The sequence below is a fragment of the Octopus sinensis genome, linkage group LG27 (assembly GCF_006345805.1).
Source record: "Octopus sinensis linkage group LG27, ASM634580v1, whole genome shotgun sequence".
In the NCBI taxonomy this organism is placed as follows: Eukaryota; Metazoa; Mollusca; class Cephalopoda; order Octopoda; family Octopodidae; genus Octopus; species Octopus sinensis.
In genome coordinates, this window is record NC_043023.1 from 17,897,806 (window position 1) to 17,919,959 (window position 22,154).

At 43.5% G+C, this 22,154-nt stretch overlaps 1 protein-coding gene across 1 annotated transcript in view; it reads left to right on the top strand.

Annotated features, from left to right (window-relative positions):
• Positions 1-22,154, top strand: part of LOC115225268 (adhesion G-protein coupled receptor G6-like) — a 1,160,637-nt gene that overhangs the window by 333,845 nt on the left and 804,638 nt on the right. The window lies entirely within an intron of this gene.

A 22,154-nucleotide genomic window follows, 5' to 3' on the forward strand; every position in this document is an offset into this window, starting at 1 on the left:
ACGAACTGGCACGGCAGCCCAGGTGAAGGTCAAGAGACTGGTTTTAAACCAGCACCTCGAAGCCAAACACATGGGTTGCATTGTCAGGGCTAGACAACGTGCAATGGGGAGCGAAGGAATTAATGCCGCGAGATGGGCCGCAGTGGTGGAAGCCCAACGTGGCAACGATGCCACAATTCGATCTTTGAAATTAATGAGCTCTATTCCTTCTTCAAAACGCAGAAAGTAAAATCAAGTGGGTTTTAAACTTAAAATGCAAAGAGCTACAAAATTCCCATACGAGACCCAGTCCCATATCCCTACACTTTGTCTAGTCCACTGGCCTCTTTAGGTACGCAAACAGCCTTAAGTTAAGGATGTCCTCGGCTAGATTTTAAGTCAGAATATCGAATGCAAGATTAAATAACACAAGGTGTCACTCAACTCGACGGCCTGCAGGTTCGGCCAATTTTTGAATAAATGATGAATGAAATTAAGAACATTTTAAATTTCTAAATAATATATATCGTATATTCACCATCTGCAGATATACGGATTTCTATTTAATTCAGACAATCCCAAATGAGTAGAGAAGCAAGTGAATTCGCTTGAATCGATCGAATGTAGTATTGAAATAGTTTATTTAAACTGGAAACTTGAAATATTTAATGCCATATAATTTTATCTACTGTAGGCACAAGACCCGAAATTTTGGAGGAAGGAGAGTCGATGAGATCGACCGTAGTACGAAACTGTTACTTAATTTGTCGACCCGAAAGGATAAAAAGCAAAGTCGACTTCGGCGGAATTTGAAGTAAGAACGATTAATACAAATTTAATATAAATCCATTAATCTGAAATAATACTCAGGAATAGTCTAACCCACTCTGTACAATCTAGGGTACTTTTCAGTTGAACTGTAACAGACAGATCAGCTAAATCTTAAGCTTAAAGAATTTTGTAGAATTATAACTAATGTGTTTTTATTTCTAAAAAGGTATCGGGTTTATGATATCAACCTAAATTTTACTGATGACGTCTTTAATAAAAATAAGTTTCATAATACCGGACTATTGTACATGTTTCATTTACATAATATCAGATTCAGGCAATTTAAGCGGATCTCGTAATTATCTGCAGTTTAATTAGTCTAACAATATCACTTTTAATTGTAAACGTAATATAGACATGCAATAATTAACTGTCATTCTGTTACTAAATCAGCTAATATCAATATAACTGTAACAATAAACATCTTAAATTTAGGAAATGATGTTGCGAAATGCGGCACCCGGGGGGCAGCCCAGCAAGCCAATTTGATTAAAGTGGAGGAAGTAGGCATACCCGGCCGGATTATTTGCGTAATGTGGTTCTTCGTTGCCAGGTTCATTTCGACTCCTCACATGGCATCATTACACCGATGTCTTCGTTGACAAATCCACACTGTATGCAGTTCTTCGTCGTCTGACCTCACACCAACTGTTCACATCACCCAACTCTCATCTCTAACTCTTCCCATCGCCCAACTCTTATCCGATTTTTAATTACCCATAAGGGTCTAACATAGAGGGACAATACGCACATTTGGGGACAATTAACATATGAAAGAAGAAGAAGAAGAAGAAGATGAAAAATGAGCAAGTGCAGGACGATAAGATGTAGAAGAAGTGAAAGAAAAACAAGATTGGTAGGACAAAAACAACATCAAATCAGCAACATTAAAACAATAAGTAGAGGAAGTAGAAGAAGAAAACGGAGACGAAGAATATGTAGATGGAGATAATAACTAATACGATGAAACGAAGGAAACGAAAATGACGAAAAGAAGGAGAAGACGAAGAAAAAGAGGAGGAGTAAGAAGGAGAAGAGCAAGGAAGTGGAGGAGGAGGTAATGAAGTTGAAGTGGAAGTAGAAGTTAAAGAAGAAGAGGAAGGAGGTGAAAAATAAGTAGGAGAAGAAAAGAAGAAGAAAGGAAGAAGAATTAAGTACAAGAAGAATTTTATAAATGAGTTTTATAAATGACGTAGTTCTAAATGTACAAATGCCATCGGTATTGAAGCATGTTAATTAGCGTAAACACCAGACATAATATCCATACCGAATGATAGACACAGGTGAATAGGGATTTGTATGTTTATAGTGATGATGAACATAGTGTTGATGCTGATGATGATGGTGGTGAAGTTTCTCTTGTCGATGATGATGAACATATAATACCGTGTGAAAGGAAAATGACGAGAGTGAGCGAAATTACAAACATGGAAATATATCGGCAATGATATCCTATAAATGAAGATTGATTTAACTTACAGAGATTTTAAATTGGTCAAATATTGGAAGGTTTCTGGTTGGATTTCTTTCAGGTTATTATGGTGCAAATACCTGGAACATGAAATTGAGTTAAGATGAAACTTTATGGAACAGGTTTTTGGAAGTATATAACATATTCCAAGTAAGGAATTAAACTATGGAAATCATGAAGAGTTGATAACGGTTCTGTTGAAATTGATAATGATGATGATGATGATGTTCAAGTGGGTGCAACTAACTGCGGTTGTCTATGGTAATGAATGAACTTGATGAACCTGACAATGTTGACGGCTGAGAGAAAGAATAGTGTTGGAGAGAATAGTCTCGGTAACAATGATGGGATCGAAGAACGTTTCGGGGACCACTACTCTGGGTTGATCATGAAGCAAGCAAGCGTGTGTTTATGCACGCACGTGTGTATGTAAGCATGTGTGTATGTATGTGTGTTTCTGTATGCGTGTGTGTGTTAACTCAATAGTTGAACATGAATAATGAAGAAGATTACATCTTCATAATTTATTTGTCGAAGCATTTTCTTCATATTACATTCATTGGTTAATCAGCCCAAGATTTCCTCAGGATGGTAAAAATTATATGCTCGGATTTCAAATCTTTATTCCATTACGTTACATATGTGTGTGTGGCTGTGTGTATATATGTATGTATATGCATATGTATATACGAGGGGATACACAAAAGTAACCGTAAATGTTCTCTGTAAGACAAACCCGTTGTAGTTCAGGTTTCCGTCGCCAAACTCCACTTGATGCGACTGTCAGGCATCAGTCAGCCAACCGGCGTTATCCGCTAGTGTTGTACTGCCGCGTAGTTCGTCTTTGTTTTGACGTGTTTCTGCTCAGTTCGTATGTTTTTTGCAATGGCTGGAACGAAGGAACATTGTGCTTCTGTGAAATTCTGTTTACTGCTGCTGAAAACTGCAGATGAAACAATTTTCATGCATCCCATCGCAAGGATAATGCAATGGGCAAAGCACAAGTTTATAAATGGTTTTCACGATTTAGGAATGGTCACTTGTCGCTTGAAAACCAACCTCATTCATGACAACCGTCGACCTCCCGGCCATCATGAAAATTCATGATCTGATACTGGAGGACCGTTACCGAGCAATTGATGAACTTGTTGACACGTCGGTTTTGCCCGGAGCTCCTGCCAATGAATTTTGTGCGAGGAATTGTGAATGAAAAGCGTTCCAGCAAAATCTATGCCTCGTTTGCTCACGGAATGTCAAAAATAGTCACGGCTGAATGCGTGTCGTGAGCTAGAAGAACGGTTATGAGGTAATCCGAATGTTTTTTCGAAGGTCATCACTGGTGACGAAAGCTGGTACTACGGAATTTGAAGATGTTGAAGTGAGGAAAGAAAACGATGGAGGCATTAAAAAGCATCACTTCGGAATAGGTCCAACACTGATTCCAGTAGCTGAAAAGGCGCCTGGAACGATGCATTGATTAAAATGGAGAATAATTTGATATTTAGGATGTCGGTTGGCAAGCTAAGACTTCATAGTTTTTATCTTACAGAATATGGCTTATTGTACTCTGTACCTTATATATCTTCACCTTTGCAACTATACTCCACATAACAAGGTGTTCTACACCCACAACCCTTTAATTACTAGATTTATTTTGATTGTGAAATGATGTTAGACTTGCTAATCATCAATTTGTAGGGAAGATTTGATAATTGTGTTGTTATCACTTTTCATTAGTCAAATATTGAATTGATTTGTCTTTGTTGGTCCATTTCGTTATACCTAGTTTTATTACATTTTCATGCTGTTATATATCTATAATTATAGACATATCGTTATATGTCGTCACTAATTACAATAGTAATTATACATAAATGATGCTACCGATTCACATATTAATGATAATATAGAGCTCAGGCATTCAAATCAGATATTATTTCTGTGTGTTTGCATGTTTGTAATGATGAGTTTTCAGGTTGGCGCTGTTGATTAATTTTTGAATGATGGGCCATATTTTGTGCCACAACCGATTGTGCTCAAGATGAAACGTTATGGAACAGCCATGTGGAAGTATATAACATATTTCGAGTAAGGAATTAGACTATGGAAATCATGAAGTGTTGATTACAGTTCTGTTGAAATTGATAATGACGATGATGATGATGTTCAAGTGGGTGCAACTAACTGCGGTTGTCTTTGGTAATGAATAAAGTTGATGATGAACCTGACAATGTTGACGGCTGAGAGAAAGAATAGTGTTGCGGAGAATAGTCTCGGTAATGAGGATGGGAACAAAGAACGTTTCGGGGAACACAATCCTGGGATGATCATGAAGCAAGCAAGCGTGTGTTTGTGCACGCACGTATGTATGTAAGCATGTGTGTATGTACGTGTGTTTCTGTATGCACATGTGTGTTAACTCAATAGTTGAACATGAAGAACGCAGAAGATTACATCTTCATAATTTATTTGTTGAAGCATTTTCTTCATATTACATTCATTGGTTAATCAGCCCAAGATTTCCTCAGGATGGTAAAAAGTATCTGCTTGGATTTCAAATCCCTATTCCATTACTTTACGTATGTGAGTGTGTGTGGCTGTGTGTATATATGTTTGTATATGCATATGTATATACGAGGGGATACACAAAAGTAACCGTAAATGTTCTCTGTAAGACAAACCCGTTGTAGTTCAGGTTTCCGTCGCTAAACTCCACTTGATGCGAATGTCAGGCATCAGTCAGCCAACCGGCGTTATCCGTAGTGTCGTATTGCCGCGTAGTTCGTCTTTGTTTTGACGTGATTCTGCTCAGTTCGTATGTTTCTTGCAATTTTTGATTAAATTATGAATTAAATATAGAAAATTAAATATTTATAAATAATATATATCGTATATTCACCACCGACTGATTTACGGATTTCTATTTAATTCAGACAATCCCAAAAGTGTAGAGAAGCAAGTGAATTCGCTTGAATCGATCGAAAATAGTATTGGAATATTATATTTAAACTGGAAACTTGAAATATTTAATGCCATATAACTTTTTCTACTGTACGCAAAAGACTAGAAAGTTTGTAGGAAGGAGAGTCGATTAGATCGATCCTAGTAATTGTTACTTAATTTATCGACCCCGAAAGGATGAAAGGCAAAGTCGACTTCGGCGGAATTTGAAGTCAGAACGATTAATGCAATATAATACAAATCCTTTAATCTGAAATAATACTCAGGAAGAGTCGAACCCACTCTGTACAATCTAGGGTACTTTTCAGTTGAACTGTAACAGACAGATCAGCTAAATCTTAAGCTTAAAGAATTTTGTAGAATTATAACTAATGTGTTTTTATTTCTAAAAAGGTATCCGGTTTATGATATCAACCAAAATTTTACCGATGACGTCTTTAATAAACGTAACTTTCATAATACCGGACTATGTTACACGTTTCATTTACGTAATTTCAGAGTCAGGCAATTTAAGCGGATCTCGTAATTATCTGCAGTTTAATTAGTCTAACAATATCACTTTTAATTGTAAACGTAATATAGACATGCAATAATTAACTGTCATTCTGTTACTAAATCAGCTAATATCAATATAACTGTAACAATAAACATCTTAAATTTAGGAAATGATGTTGCGAATTACGGTACCCGGGGGGCAGCCCAGCAAGCCAATTTGATTAAAGTGGGGGAAGTAGGCATACCCGGCCGGATTATTTGCGTAAAGTGGATCTTCGTTGCCCGGTTCATTTCGACTCCTCACATGTCATCATTACACCAATGTCTTCGTTGACAAATCCACACTGTATGCAGTTCTTCGTCGTCTGACCTCACCCAACTCTCATCTCTAACTCTTCCCATCGCCTAACTCTTATCCGATTTTTAATTACCCACAAGGGTCTAACATAGACGGACAATATGCACATTTGGGGACAATTAACATATGGAAGAACAGAAGAAGAAGAAGAAGAAGAAGAAGAAGGGGAAGAAGAAGAAGAAGGGGAAGAAGAAGAGGATGAAGAAGAAAAAGAAGAAGAAGAACAATAAGAAGAAGAAGAAGAAAATGGAGAAAGTGCAGGACGATAAGATGTGGAAGAAGAGAAAGTAAAACAAGAATGGTAGGACAAAAACAACATCAAATCAACAACATTAAAACAATATTAGAGGAAGTAGAAGAAGAAAACGGAGACGAAGAATATGTATATGGAGATAATAACTAATACGATGAAACGAAGGAAACGAAAATGACGAAAAGAAGAAGAAGACGAAGAAAAAGAGGAGGAGTAGGAAAAAGAATAGGAAGGAAGAGGAGAGGAGGTAATGAAGATGAAGTGGAAGTAGAAGTTAAAGAAGAAGAGAAAGAGGTGATAAATAAGTAGGAGAAGAAAAGAAGAAGAAAGGAAGAAGAATAAGTCCAAGAAGAATTTTATAAATGAGTTTTATAAATGATGTAGTTCTAAATGTACAAATGCCATCGGTATTGAAGCATGTTATTTAGCGTAAACACCAGACATAATATCCATAACGAATGATAGACACAGATGAATAGGGATTTGTATGTTCATAGTGATGATAAACATGGTGTTGATGCTGATGATGTTGGTGGTGAAGTTTCTCTTGTCGATGATGATGAACATATAATACCGTGTGAAAGGAAAATGACGAGAGTGAACGAAATTACAAACATGGAAATATATCGGCAATGATATACTATAAATGAAGATTGATTTAACTTACAGATAATTTAAATTAGTCAAATATTGGAAGGTTTCTGGTTTGATTTCAGTGAGACCATTAGCCGACAAATCCCTGGAACATAAAATTGAGTCAAGATGAAACTTTATGGAACATGTTTTTGGAAGTATATAACATATTTCGAGTAAGGAATTAGACTATGGAAATCATGAAGAGTTCATTACGGTTCTGTTGAAATTGATAATGACGATGATGATGATGTTCAAGTGGGTGTAACTAACTGCGGTTGTCTATGGTAATGAATAAAGTTGATGATGAACCTGACAATGTTGACGGCTGAGAGAAAGAATAGTGTTGCGGAGAATAGTCTCGGTAATGATGATGGGAACGAAGAACGTTTCGGCAACCACTACCCTGGGATGATCATCAAGCAAGCAAGCGTGTGTTTATGCACACACGTGTGTATGTAAGCATGTGTGTATGTATGTGTGTTTCTGTATGCGCGTGTGTGTTAACTCAATAGTTGAACATGAAGTACAAAGAATATTACATCTTCATAATTTATTTGTTGAGGCATTTTCTTCATATTACATTCATTGGTTAATCAGCCCAAGATTTCCTCAAGATGCCACAAAGTATCTGCTCGGATTTCAAATCCCTATTCCATTACGTTACATATGTGTGTGTGTGTGGCTCTGTATATATATGTATGTATATGCATATGTATATACGAGGGGATATACTAAAGTAACCGTAAATGTTCTCTGTAAGACCAACCCTTTGTAGTTCAGGTTTCCGTCGCTAAACTCCAATTGATGCGACTGTCAGGCATCAGTCAGCCAACCGGCGTTATCCGCTAGTGTTGTACTGCCGGGTAGTTCTTCTTTGTTTTGACGTGATTCTGCTCAGTTCGTATGTTTCTTGCAATGGCTGGAACGAAGGAACATTGTGCTTCTGTGAAATTCTGTTTACTGCTGCTGAAAACTGCAGATGAAACAATTCTCATGCATCCCATCACAAGGATGATGCAATGGGCAAAGCACAAGTTTATGAATGGTTTTCACGATTTAGCAATGGTCACTTGTCGCTTGAAAACCAACCTCATTCATGACAACCGTCGACCTCCCAAACATCATGAAAATTCATGATCTGATCCTGGAGGACTGTCACTGAGCAATTGATGAACTTGTTGACATGTCAGTTTTGTCCTCGAGCTCCTGCCAATGAATTTTGTGTGAGGAATTGTGAATGAAACACGTTCCAGCAAAATCTGTTTCTCGTTTGCTCACGGAATGTCAAAAACTGTCATGGCTGAATGCGTGTCGTGAGGTAGAAGAACGGCTATGAGGTAATCTGAATGTTTTTTCGAAGGTCATCACTTGTGGCGAAAGCTGGTGCTACGGAATTTGAAGATGTTGAAGTGAGGAAAGAAAACGATGGGGGCGTTAAAAAGCATCACTTCGGAATAGGTCCAACACTGATTCCAGTAGCTGAAAAGGCGCCTGCAACGATGCATTGATTAAAATGGAGAATACTTTGAACACAATAAAAGTGTAAATATGTAAAACTAAGTCAATAATATATTATATCAAAATTACGTTTCTTTTGGGCAGCCCCTCGTATGTATGTACACACAAGCGGCTAAGGCCGAGCTTCCCTGGGATTATTAATACCTAAAATAGATATCATCTCATCATTTCCTGATATTTTGTGTAAACCGTTGTTTAAAAGATGCCAAGATGCAGAAAATCCTCAGTTTGTCTGTGAATGTTAATTCACTGAGAATTGTAAATAAACAGAACATAAGAAAAAACTAAAATACACTTTACTTTTATATTTATATTTTCTGTGGTAAAGGTTTTTATAACGTACGCTACACATTTTCAAAATATCTTTAAAGTAATTGTTTTTCTAACAAGTAAATTTTACTATGACTAACGTAGTGCTTGAAGTATACAATGTTCTTATTTTGCCCTTGGTTGCAGACAAGGGATGAAGATCTCACATTTGATAATTAGGATGTCGGTTGGCAAGCTAAGACTTCATAGTTTTTATCTTACAGAATATGGCTTATTGTACACGGTACCTTATATATCTACGCCTTTGCAACTATACTCCACATAACATGAAGAAAAAGAAGAAGAAGAAGAAGAAGAAGAAGAAGAAGAAGAAGAAGATGAAGAGAAGAAGAAGAAGAAGAAGAAGAAGAAGAAGAAGAAGAAAAAGAAGAAGAAGAAGAAGAAAAAGAGGAAAAGAAGAAGAAAAAGAAGAAAAAAATATTTATAATAATAATAATATTTTGGGCCACAACCGATTGTGCCCTTTGTTTATCCCCGCAAGAATCGATGCCAGATGAAGAAATAATTATAGTTATAAGTCATTTGCATTATTCGGTAGCTTCATAACAACGATGTTAACTAAGTCTAAAAGGGTTAGAGTTAATACATTTCGGAAACTACATAGAAGCCCCTTTGTCTAACTTCGGATCATTGACACCATTGGCCAATGAATGACTTTCTCACTGAGACTACACCGCTGTCATATTGTCTCCCACGGCTTCGCCTGTAACCCTAGATTGAATGGAAGATGGGTGATACGCTGAGCCAAAGGGCAGCTGTGTTTGCGCCAACAAAGTATTCCCTTATTTGACGTAATCCCTATATTTAAAGGCTGTTCCATTGTCCACCGCCTGGTAACCTACCGAATAGTAGATACTCACACAAGATTTACTCATTCACACACACATTCATAGCCATCCTTAAATTGAGAGAGAGAATGTCTTGGCAACATATCTAATGCTTTTACTAATTGCTTCAGGTGCCTAAGTATTTCGAGTAGGCATAGATACGCTTTTATATCTCCAAACCTTACCCTAACCCAGCTGTCGCATCCAATAATTTACTGGTACACATTTACAGCTGAGTAGACTGGATCATTCCTGATCAACGTCCCAAACACCGAGATTAGTTCAAGAACTGAACCAATCACATTATGATCGTGCAGCGACATGCTAATCACTGTATCATATCTTTCACACACACTGAGGTACTACAAGTAGAAACTGATACCAACAGCTCAAATGCTGGATCCACGCTCAAATCACATCCAGTGCTATGGCAGTTTTAACAGTCGAAACATATCAGCTCAGATTTAATCTATTGGCTGAGGCTAAAGTCACAGAGATGGGAAAATGATAGAATATCATCAAATGCCTGACAAGAAATTCAAAGTTGTCTCTTGAATAACGTCCAACTTCTTTTCACGCAAAAACAATCTAAAAATCTAAGGATTCTGGCAGCCATAAAGAATTCTCTTTTGTTTTCTTTGGATCATGAAGGAAGTCTCTTTTGAAGAAAAACAGTACTAAAAGTTGATCCCGTGTATATCTAGGACTGAATTTAAAAGACAATTATTTTTCTTTTTAGAACCAGAACATATTTCACCCCTCAACAACTCCCACTTTTTGACGCTCAAGTAACCAAAGTAAGACCACTCTTTTTTTTAACATTCCTTCAGTAATATTAACCGCTATGTTTAGTTCTTCATCCTCAGAACATCGGATTCCGGAATGTCCTCCATGTTCCTGTCTTCTTTCCGGCGGGAATTTATCTGTAACAACTTAAACGGAGCATTACCATCATCACTCTCACCCATATCACACAACCAGCGAAATTAATGATCTCTACTCCTTCTTCAAAACGCAGAAAGTAAAAACAATTGGGATTTGAACTTAAAATACAAAGAACTAGAAAATTTCCATACGAGACCCAGTCCCACATCCCTACACTTTGTCTAGTCCACTGGCCTCTTTAAGTACGCAAAACCTCGTACGTTAAGGACGTCCTCGGCTAGATTTTAAGTTAGAATACCGAATGCTAGATTAAATACCACAAGGTGTCACTCAACTCGACGGCCTGCAGGTTCGGCCAATTTTTGACTAAATTATGAATTAAAATTAAGAAAATTTAAAATTTCTAAATAATATATATCGTATATTCACCATCTGCAGATATACGGATTTCTATTTAATTCAGACAATCCCAAATGTGTAGAGAAGCAAGTGAATTCGCTTGAATCGATCGAATATAGTATTGAAATAGTTTATTTAAACTGGAAACTTGAAATATTTAATGCCATATAACTTTTTCTACTGTAGGCACAAGACCCGAAATTTTGGAGGAAGGAGAGTCGATTAGATCGATCCTAGTACGCAATTGTTACTTAATTTATCGACCCCGAAAGGATGAAGGCAATGTCGACTTCGGCGGAATTTGAAGTCAGAACGATTAATGCAATATAATACAAATCCTTTAATCTGAAATAATACTCAGGAAGAGTCGAACCCACTCTGTACAATCTCGGGTACTTTTCAGTTGAACTGTAACAGCGAGATCAGCTAAATCATAAGCTTAAAGAATTTTGTAGAATTATAACTAATGTGTTTTTATTTCTAAAAATGTATCGGGTTTATGATATCACCCTAAATTTTACCGATGATGTCTTTAATAAAAATAAGTTTCACGAAGAAAACGAAAATGATGAAAAGAAGAAGAAGACGATGACAGATGCAAAGTAGAAGATAAAAAAAGGAAAATGAATAAGAGTGGCAAAAAATATTAGTGTGCAGATAGTGCAAAAGGAACATCTAGAAGAAGAAGAAGAAGAAGATGACGAAGAAGCAGAAAAAGAAAAAGAAGAAGAAGAAAAAGAAACAGAAAAAGACGTAGGAGAAGAGGAAGAAGAAGAAGAGGTAGTAGAAAAGAAGAAGAAAAATAATAATAATAATAATAATAATCAATTCTTTTTTATTGGCCACAAGGGCTGACACGCATGATTACATAAAGGGACAAGACAGGACGAAAGGTTACAAAGGGTTTTGCCGTTTTTTTTAAAAACATCGAGTAAAAATCTTTATAACAACTTATAAAATTCAACAATGAAAAACTCCCAAAAGGGGGAGACGTCTCGAAAGGTTCCTGGTGGAAAAAACCCTACAAAAGCCAACGGGAGCCTGGTCAAAAAAAAGGGGGTGTAGAGAGTCCCCCTTCTTCTCCTTTTACATTACCTTTTTCTTTGAAATCACAGGCGAAACCTGAGAACTGGTCCATTTATACAGGCCAGTCTCGCACAATTCACCCACCTTTCATAAAACTTGCTATCGGACAGCACTTTCCTCTCTAACCTCATCTTCCTTTTCAAGTGAAACTTGAAAAAGTTGATGAGGCCTTGACCAAAGAGGAAAGTGTCTGTCTTTAGTCCTTTCAAACGAGTCCACCACACCACCTCTTTCGCCACAGCCACTAGGCACAAGAAAACGGCCTCGCCCTCCTTGTTAAAGGAGGTCGGCGGGGCAATCTTCACTATGGATTCGGCCGATAGTCGGATCCGTCCTACACGTGACAGTAGCTGTTCGACATAAACCCATATTTCAGCAATACTCGGGCACTGGACGAGTGCGTGCAGGACGGTTTCGTCGTCCTGGCAACACCTCGGGCAGGCCCGGCTGACGGCACTTCCGTGCCGGTAGAGTTTATCTCGAACAGGCAGAGCCCCTCGGTAGCACTGCCAAGCGAGAGACCTCTGGAAATTATCCATCGGCCCCGGCCCGAAAGTCCTCCCGAACAGACCGCACAGTTCGTCATCTTCAACGCCTAGAGTTTCCCCGAGAACGTCGTCGCATTTTTCCTCCACTAACCCTCTATAGAACGCTAGAGTGGAGCTGTAACCGACCGCATTGCCCGCCTGGCGGAGGGCGGAGAGGGCTTGACGGCACTCGAGGTGCCAAGCGCCCTTTCTCGGTCTACGTTTGATCCAGGTCTGCAGCTCCGTCAAAGAGACGAGCTGCGGAAAATCGCGTCTGACAAAAGACGACCACACCTGTTCACCGTCTAGGAAGCGCTTGAGATGCCGCAGCCTGAGCGCATGTCTGCGCAACAGCAACCACGGCATTCCAAGGCCTCCGTTCAGCGGTCGTTGACAGCAGATGGATCGCCTGACCAGTGGCACCTGACCCTTCCACAAAAAGTCGAAGAGCAGACGTACCAGCTTGGCCAACCAGCGGTCGGGACAAGGGACGACGGTCAAGCGGTAATAGATGACGGATGCGATGTACGCATTCGCCACCTCCACTCGACCTTTCAGGGACAGCTTCCTCTCGGCCCATTTCTGGGTGAGACGTGCCACCCTGCTCGTCACCTCTTCCCAGTTCTTATCCACCTGGAGGTCCGGACCGAACCAGACCCCGAGCAGTTTAACGGGTCCGTCTGTCCAGCGCCCTACGACGCTGTTGGACGGCATGGGCTTGCCTCTCCAGGTGCCCAGTTGCAAGCCCACAGACTTTTCCGCGTTAATCTTTGCTCCTGTCACCGCTTCGTACTGGTTTAGCGTCTCGCCAATCAGGCCAATGTGCCTGTGGCTCGACACCACCACGGTGACGTCGTCGGCATAGGCAGACACGCTGTTTCCGCCTCCTAGATCGCGCGGGATACCCCTCAAAGCCTCCAACTTGCGCAGTAATGGCTCGAGAGTCAAAATGTACAAGAGGGAGGAGAGAGGGCATCCTTGGCGGACCGAACGCGAGATGTCGAACGGTTCCGAAAGGTGACCGTTCACCCGTATCACCGAGCAGATGTTGCTGTATAAAGCAGCGATCCACCCGCGGAAGACTGGACCGAAGCCGGCTGCCCTGAGGACAGCTGCCAGGTACCGATGGTCGACCCTATCGAAGGCTTTACTCTGATCCAAGTTGATCAAAGCCCCACCCGCGCCAGCGTCGTTACCCACCCTCTCTATGATGTAGCGCATGAGATGGAGGTTGTCGTGTATCGACCTGGTCGGCACGGCGCATGTCTGCGTCTTGCCGACCAGCTTGTCCACGACAAGCGCCAATCTCTTGGCTAGCACCTTGGCCAAAATCTTCAACTCTGCATTGAGCAGAGTGATGGGCCGGAAATTCCCTATAACGTCCCCCTTGTTTGGGTCCTTCTTTAGCAAAGCCACCACCCCTCGACAGACAAAAGCAGGAATTCTCCCGTTTTGCTGCCAGTTGCAGTAGACGTTTGCCAACAGGTCCGCAAACAAGTCTGGCATTGAAAAGTAAAGCTCGTAGGGCAGACCATCCAAACCCGGCGATCTACCTCTCGTGCAACTCTTCATCGCTTCCTGTACTTCCCAGGCAGATATCGGTCCTTCGCAGCACTCTGCCTCGCTGTCCGAGAGTTGCGGCAGTCCGTCCAGGTACACACCGAAGTCTGTACCGTTGGTGTCCGTTCCACCGCTCGTCCCAAACAGTTGAGCAAAGTGCCGCTGAAGCACCGTACACATCTGCTTCGGTTGGGTAACCTCGCGCCCGTTCTGGTCCACCAAAGACCGAATGGTTGCTCTGTTGCCTCGCTTCGCCTCCGCCACGCGGGCCCATCGAGCGGCTCTAGTCCCCTCCCCGCTTAGCGAGCGTGCCTTAGCTCTGACAACGCAGCCCTCGTGTTTGGCGTCGAAGTGTTGGTCGAGGGCCAACCTTGCCGCCAACACGTCGGTCGCGATGCCAGTGTCAAGAGCCTCGTCTAGTTTCTTAACTAAATCCCGCTCTCTCTTCCTACGTTCAATAGCTAGAGTCTTACTATACCTAATCGACTCTACTCTAATTGCTCTCTTGAGGGCAAACCACCAGTTGTTGTTGATGATTGCCCCCGTGAGCGCCCGCTTAACTTGTAAACTAATCCGGTCTCTGTAAGCTTTGCACGCCGTTAACGACGCGTTCAGCTTCCAGTAGCCGGGTCCCTGTCTATGTAGCCTATCTAAGTCGACCGTACAGATCACTAATTTGTGGTCCGTATATTCGACTAGGTGGAATTGTGGACACCCTACGCTGTCCTTATCCGCTGGCCTACAAAACACTCTATCTAAGTACGATCTAGACGACCCGATGCGGTTTGTCCAAGTCCACATTGGCACATTCGGGTTGTCTAGTCGAAACCTGTCGGACAGCTGAAAGCGGCCGAGTAGGTTGGCGAGGCTCTTGCACCCTCCCCCTCTCCTATCAGACGCTCCCCTGCCCACCCGATCGAAACGTTCGTCTAAGACAGCGTTCCAATCCCCAACTAGCACTAGAGTGCGTGACGTTCCCAGGAAAACTTCCAGACGTTTGAAATAATCCGACTGCCCTGCTCCTGTCGGAGCGTAGGCAGCCAGCAGTCTGAAAGCACCGCCGTCACTACCGTCGACGTCGAGGACCACCAACTTACCTTCCGGATCTAAGAAGACTGTCCTTATTTTCAGGTCCAGACCCTTCCGAAACAACACCGCAGTACCACCACCGCCCGCTCCCGGCCGACACGGAGATAGAAATATCTCGTATCCGCCGAAAAGGGCTGCGAGTTCCTGCGGGTGGGAGAGCCTGGTTTCACTGATGGCTGCTACATCCACATCATGAAACCTCAGGTCGTTTAACAGGTGACCCTGTTTCCAAGGTGACCCGAGGCCTCTCACATTCAAGCAACCGATTCTAAGATTTGCCATGTCTCAAAGTAGGGGAAAAAAAAAGGAGAAAAAAAAAGCTCTACTTACTGTTGTTGGTGGTGGGGGTGGCTCCCTTGTGCTTTTGCACGGGTGCTTCCACAATGTTTTTATAAAGTTTCTTCGAGAAACTTTTCCCTAGCGATCCCACATCGTTAGGGAATATTTGTTTGATTTCATCATATGTTTTTGCATTTATTTTATTGTGAGAATGTGTGCTGGTGGTGTTTTGTGTTGGTATGATGAAATGTTATATTTGTACTAGTTTTGTTTTTTAAGTACTCACTAGTTTTTGGTTCTTTGTGTATTGATGTAATTGTGTCTGTGTGGTTTGTGTGTGTGGCAGTGGCAGTAGTGGTGTCGAAAGTGTTGTTGTTGTTTGTTGTTGTGAGTGTGTGTTGTTGTTGTTGTTGTTGATGTTGGGAAGCACTATTTGTTCGTGCTTCCCCTGTAAATCTTTTTGTTTTTTCCTCCTTTTCTTTTTGGAGGCACTATACTCCATTCTCCTTTGTTGGAATCAGAGCTCGCACAATCCGACTCTTCATCCGGCAAAGGAATGGTTGAGGGGTCTGCTTCAGTAGCAGGACGAAAAGTTTCTGGTTCCCCGGTATCGGTGGTGCCGCTGCTCCTGTTACTGTTGATGTCGCTGCTGTCGACCTTCGAGGTACTGGTGTCGGTGTTGGTTTGGTGGTGGTTGTCGGTGGTTGGTGGTGGTGTGTGGTTGTTGTTGGTGGAGTGGTGTTGTTCGTCTTGGTGCTGGTGTTGGTGATGGTGTTGGTGGTGTGGCAGCCTTTGGTTTTTCTTGCTGTTTTTGTTGTTTCTGTTTTGTTTGTTGTTGTTGTTGTTGTTGTTGTTGTTGTTGTTGCTGCTGCCTCTTGCTATACTCCTCCATTCTCTTTTTTTGAATGGGGCAGTCCCTTTTTAGGTGGCTTTCGCTACTGCAGAGGAAACATTTTGGCTTTCGCCCCTCTACACATTTAGCCTGGTCCCATCCAGCAAGATGACAAAGTCAGGTATGGCATTGATGTTTTCCTGTTGGATCTGTACCAGCAGTTGAATACCCATGCCTGACCAGTTCTTTTCTCGTACCCTCCGAACATTCAGAATAGTGGCAGTGTCCTCTATGCCATAGAGGACAGCCGCCACTAGCCATGAGATTTTCTGTTCGGGGGGTATTGTGCTTATAGTTATTTTTTGTACCTTACCCGAGGTACGTCGGGACGAGGAACAAATGTTCATTTTGCAAGGCGAAATGGCGTTCGCCCTTGCAAGCTCCTCTGTTGGGAAGCGAACCTCCACGGTTCCAAATCGCTTCCCTCTTGTCACATAGCTCTTCTGGCCCCAAATGGGCTTCAGAGCCATCTCCAACTGTTGTGGTGTGGCGTTAAACAATCTTTTAGTTTTCTTTTCGAAGACTTTATAAAAGATTGTTCTTTTGTTTGTCTCTTGTGTGAGTTGTTGAGGTGTGTTGAGGAAAACACTGTTCCCCTCCTTTCTCAACAAATCTTGTGCCATTTTTATGTCCTCCATTGTAATTTCTACATCTTCCGAAATTTGCTTCGCAGCAGAAGCAAAATCGTTAGAAGCTTTTACAGTTTTTTGTTGGTTCTTGTCTGTGTTTGTGTCTGTTATAATTTTCTTTACCTCCCCCTTCGGTACAGCATCACTTGTTGAAGGCAGAGGGGGGAAATCAAGAGTGACGTCGAACGCGACGTCCTGGCATGCATTCTCCTTTTGAACCGAGCGCGTGCTCCGGTTCGGAAGGAGGATCTTTGTTGCCTTTTACGGCTTGAAATGGGTTGTACGTAACCCGTGACGTTATTTTTTTTTGTTTGTGGAGGGGGGGGTGTTGCAAGAAGGAGGGAAGAGCCAGCAGCTCGTTTCAAGCCATTTTGTAAATATTGTGTGCAAAAATGTCAATTTCAAAATAAAAAAACAGCAATTTCACCCCGAAGGGGCAAAATTTTCGCCCAACCGACGAGCTCCGCAAGAAGCCGGTCGGTTTGGCTACAAAATATTAAAAATATTCAAGCTTATTAAAAAATTCCAATAAAATTGGCCAAAACTCACAGAGCTGATTCACGTACGTCCATCGGCGTCGGAAGGAATAATAATAATAATAATCAATTCTTTTTATTGGCCACAAGGGCTGACACGCATGATTACATAAAGGGACAAGACAGGACGAAAGGTTACAAAGGGTTTTGCCGTTTTTTAAAACATCGAGTAAAAATCTATAACAACTTATAAAATTCAACAATGAAAAACTCCCAAAAGGGGGAGACGTCTCGAAATGTTCCGGTGGAAAAAACCCTACAAAAGCCAACGGGAGCCTGGTCAAAAAAAGGGGGTGTAGAGAGTCCCCTTTCTTCTCCTTTTACATTACCTTTTTCTTTGAAATCACAGGCGAAACCTGAGAACTGGTCCATTTATACAGGCCAGTCTCGCACAATTCACCCACCTTTCATAAAACTTGCTATCGGACAGCACTTTCCTCTCTAACCTCATCTTCTTTTCAAGTGAAACTTGAAAAAGTTGATGAGGCCTTGACCAAAGAGGAAAGTGTCTGACTTTAGCCCTTTCAAACGAGTCCACCACACGACTTCTTTCGCCACAGCCACTAGGCACAAGAAAACGGCCTCGCCCTCCTTGTTAAAGGAGGTCGGCGGGGCAATCTTCACTATGGATTCGGCCGATAGTCGGATCCGTCCTACACGTGACAGTAGCTGTTCGACATAAACCCATATTTCAGCAATACTCGGGCACTGGACGAGTGCGTGCAGAACGGTTTCGTCGTCCTGGCAACACCTCGGGCAGGCCCGGCTGACGGCACTTCCGTGCCGGTAGAGTTTATCTCGAACAGGCAGAGCCCCTCGGTAGCACTGCCAGGCGAGAGACCTCTGGAAATTATCCATCGGCCCCGGCCCGAAAGTCCTCCCGAACAGACCGCTCAGTTCGTCGTCTTCAACGCCTAGAGTTTCCCCGAGAACGTCGTCGCATTTTTCCTCCACTAACCCTCTATAGAACGCTAGAGTGGAGCTGTAACCGACCGCATTGCCCGCCTGGCGGAGGGCGGAGAGGGCTTGACGGCACTCGAGGTGCCAAGCGCCCTTTCTCGGTCTACGTTTGATCCAGGTCTGCAGCTCCGTCAAAGAGACGAGCTGCGGAAAATCGCGTCTGACAAAAGACGACCACACCTGTTCACCGTCTAGGAAGCGCTTGAGATGCCGCAGCCTGAGCGCATGTCTGCGCAACAGCAACCACGGCATTCCAAGGCCTCCGTTCAGCGGTCGTTGACAGCAGATGGATCGCCTGACCAGTGGCACCTGACCCTTCCACAAAAAGTCGAAGAGCAGACGTACCAGCTTGGCCAACCAGCGGTCGGGACAAGGGACGACGGTCAAGCGGTAATAGATGACGGATGCGATGTACGCATTCACCTCCGCTCGACCTTTCAGGGACAGCTTCCTCTCGGCCCATTTCTGGGTGAGACGTGCCACCCTGCTCGTCACCTCTTCCCAGTTCTTATCCACCTGGAGGTCCGGACCGAACCAGACCCCGAGCAGTTTAACGGGTCCGTCTGTCCAGCGCCCTACGACGCTGTTGGACGGCATGGGCTTGCCTCTCCAGGTGCCCAGTTGCAAGCCCACAGACTTTTCCGCGTTAATCTTTGCCCCTGTCACCGCTTCGTACTGGTTTAGCGTCTCGCCAATCAGGCCAATGTGCCTGTGGCTCGACACCACCACGGTGACGTCGTCGGCATAAGCAGACACGCTGTTTCCGCCTCCTAGATCGCGCGGGATACCCTCAAAGCCTCCAACTTGCGCAGTAATGGCTCGAGAGTCAAAATGTACAAGAGGGAGGAGAGAGGGCATCCTTGGCGGACCGAACGCGAGATGTCGAACGGTTCCGAAAGGTGACCGTTCACCCGTATCACCGAGCAGATGTTGCTGTATAAAGCAGCGATCCACCCGCGGAAGACTGGACCGAAGCCGGCTGCCTTGAGGACAGCTGCCAGGTACCGATGGTCGACCCTATCGAAGGCTTTACTCTGATCCAAGTTGATCAAAGCCCCACCCGCGCCAGCGTCGTTACCCACCCTCTCTATGATGTAGCGCATGAGATGGAGGTTGTCGTGTATCGACCTGGTCGGCACGGCGCATGTCTGCGTCCCGCCGACCAGCTTGTCCACGACAAGCGCCAATCTCTTGGCTAGCACCTTGGCCAAAATCTTCAACTCTGCATTGAGCAGAGTGATGGGCCGGAAATTCCCTATAACGTCCCCCTTGTTTGGGTCCTTCTTTAGCAAAGCCACCACCCCTCGACAGACAAAAGCAGGAATTCTCCCGTTTTGCTGCCAGTTGCAGTAGACGTTTGCCAACAGGTCCGCAAACAAGTCTGGCATTGAAAAGTAAAGCTCGTAGGGCAGACCATCCAAACCCGGCGATCTACCTCTCGTGCAACTCTTCATCGCTTCCTGTACTTCCCAGGCAGATATCGGTCCTTCGCAGCACTCTGCCTCGCTGTCCGAGAGTTGCGGCAGTCCGTCCAGGTACACACCGAAGTCTGTACCGTTGGTGTCCGTTCCACCGCTCGTCCCAAACAGTTGAGCAAAGTGCCGCTGAAGCACCGTACACATCTGCTTCGGTTGGGTAACCTCGCGCCCGTTCTGGTCCACCAAAGACCGAATGGTTGCTCTGTTGCCTCGCTTCGCCTCCGCCACGCGGGCCCATCGAGCGGCTCTAGTCCCCTCCCCGCTTAGCGAACGTGCCTTAGCTCTGACAACGCAGCCTTCGTGTTTGGCGTCGAAGTGTTGGTCGAGGGCCAACCTTGCCGCCAACACGTCGGTCGCGATGCCAGTGTCAAGAGCCTCGTCTAGTTTCTTAACTAAATCCCGCTCTCTCTTCCTACGTTCAATAGCTAGAGTCTTACTATACCTAATCGACTCTACTCTAATTGCTCTCTTGAGGGCAAACCACCAGTTGTTGTTGATGATTGCCCCCGTGAGCGCCCGCTTAACTAGTAAACTAATCCGGTCTCTGTAAGCTTTGCACGCCGTTAACGACGCGTTCAGCTTCCAGTAGCCGGGTCCCTGTCTATGTAGCCTATCTAAGTCGACCGTACAGATCACTAATTTGTGGTCCGTATATTCGACTAGGTGGAATTGTGGACACCCTACGCTGTCCTTATCCGCTGGCCTACAAAACACTCTATCTAAGTACGATCTAGACGACCGATGCGGTTGTCCAAGTCCACATTGGCACATTCGGGTTGTCTAGTCGAAACCTGTCGGACAGCTGAAAGCGGCCGAGTAGGTTGGCGAGGCTCTTGCACCCTCCCCCTCTCCTATCAGACGCTCCCCTGCCCACCCGATCGAAACGTTCGTCTAAGACAGCGTTCCAATCCCCAACTAGTACTAGAGTGCGTGACGTTCCCAGGAAAACTTCCAGACGTTTGAAATAATCCGACTGCCCTGCTCCTGTCGGAGCGTAGGCAGCCAGCAGTCTGAAAGCACCGCCGTCACTACCGTCCACGTCGAGGACCACCAACTTACCTTCCGGATCCAAGAAGACTGTCCTTATTTTCAGGTCCAGGCCCTTCCGAAACAACCACCGCAGTACCACCACCGCCCGCTCCCGGCCGACACGGAGATAGAAATATCTCGTATCCGCCGAAAAGGGCTGCGAGTTCCTGCGGGTCGGAGAGCCTGGTTTCACTGATGGCTGCTACATCCACATCATGAAACCTCAGGTCGTTTAACAGGTGACCCTGTTTCCAAGGTGACCCGAGGCCTCTCACATTCAAGCAACCGATTCTAAGATTTGCCATGTTTCAAAAGTTAGGGGAAAAAAAAAGGAGAAAAAAGGCTCTACTTACTGTTGTTGGTGGTGGGGGTGGCTCCCTTGTGCTTTTGCACGGGTGCTTCCACAATATTTTTGTAAAGTTTCTTCGAGAAACTTTTCCCTAACGATCCCACATCGTTAGGGAATATTTGTTTTATTTCATAATATGTTTGTTTATTTTTATTGTGAGAATGTGTGCTGGTGGTGTGTTTTGTGTTGGTATTATGAAATCTGTAATGTTTGTACTTGTTTTGTTTTTAAAAACTCCACAGTTTGGTTCTTGTGTTATGCTGTAATGTGTCTGTGTGTGTTGTGGTGTGTGGCAGTGGCAGTAGTGGTGTCGAAAGTGTTGTTGTTGTTGTTGTTGTGAGTGTGTGTGTTGTTGTTGTTGTTGTTGTTGATGTTGGGAAGTACTATTTGTTCGTGCTTCCCCTGTAAATCTTTTGTTTTTTCCTCTTTTCTTCTTTGGAGGCACTATGTTCCATTCTCCTTTGTTGGAATCAGAGCTCGCACAATCCGACTCTTCATCCGGCAAAGGAATGGTTGAGGGGTCTGCTTCAGTAGCAGGACGAAAAGTTTCTGGTTCCACCGGTATCGGTGGTGCCGCTGCTCCTGTTACTGTTGATGTCGCTGCTGTCGACCTTCGAGGTAGGTGTTGGTGTGGTGTGTTGGTGGTGGTTGTCGGTGTTGTTTGGTGGTGGTTGTTGTTGTTGGAGGTGGTGTGTTTCTTGGTGCTGGTGTTGGTGATGGTGTTGGTGGTGTGGCAGCCTTTGGTTTTCTTGCTGTTTTTGTTGTTTCTGTTGTTGTTGCTTGTGTTGTTGTGGTTG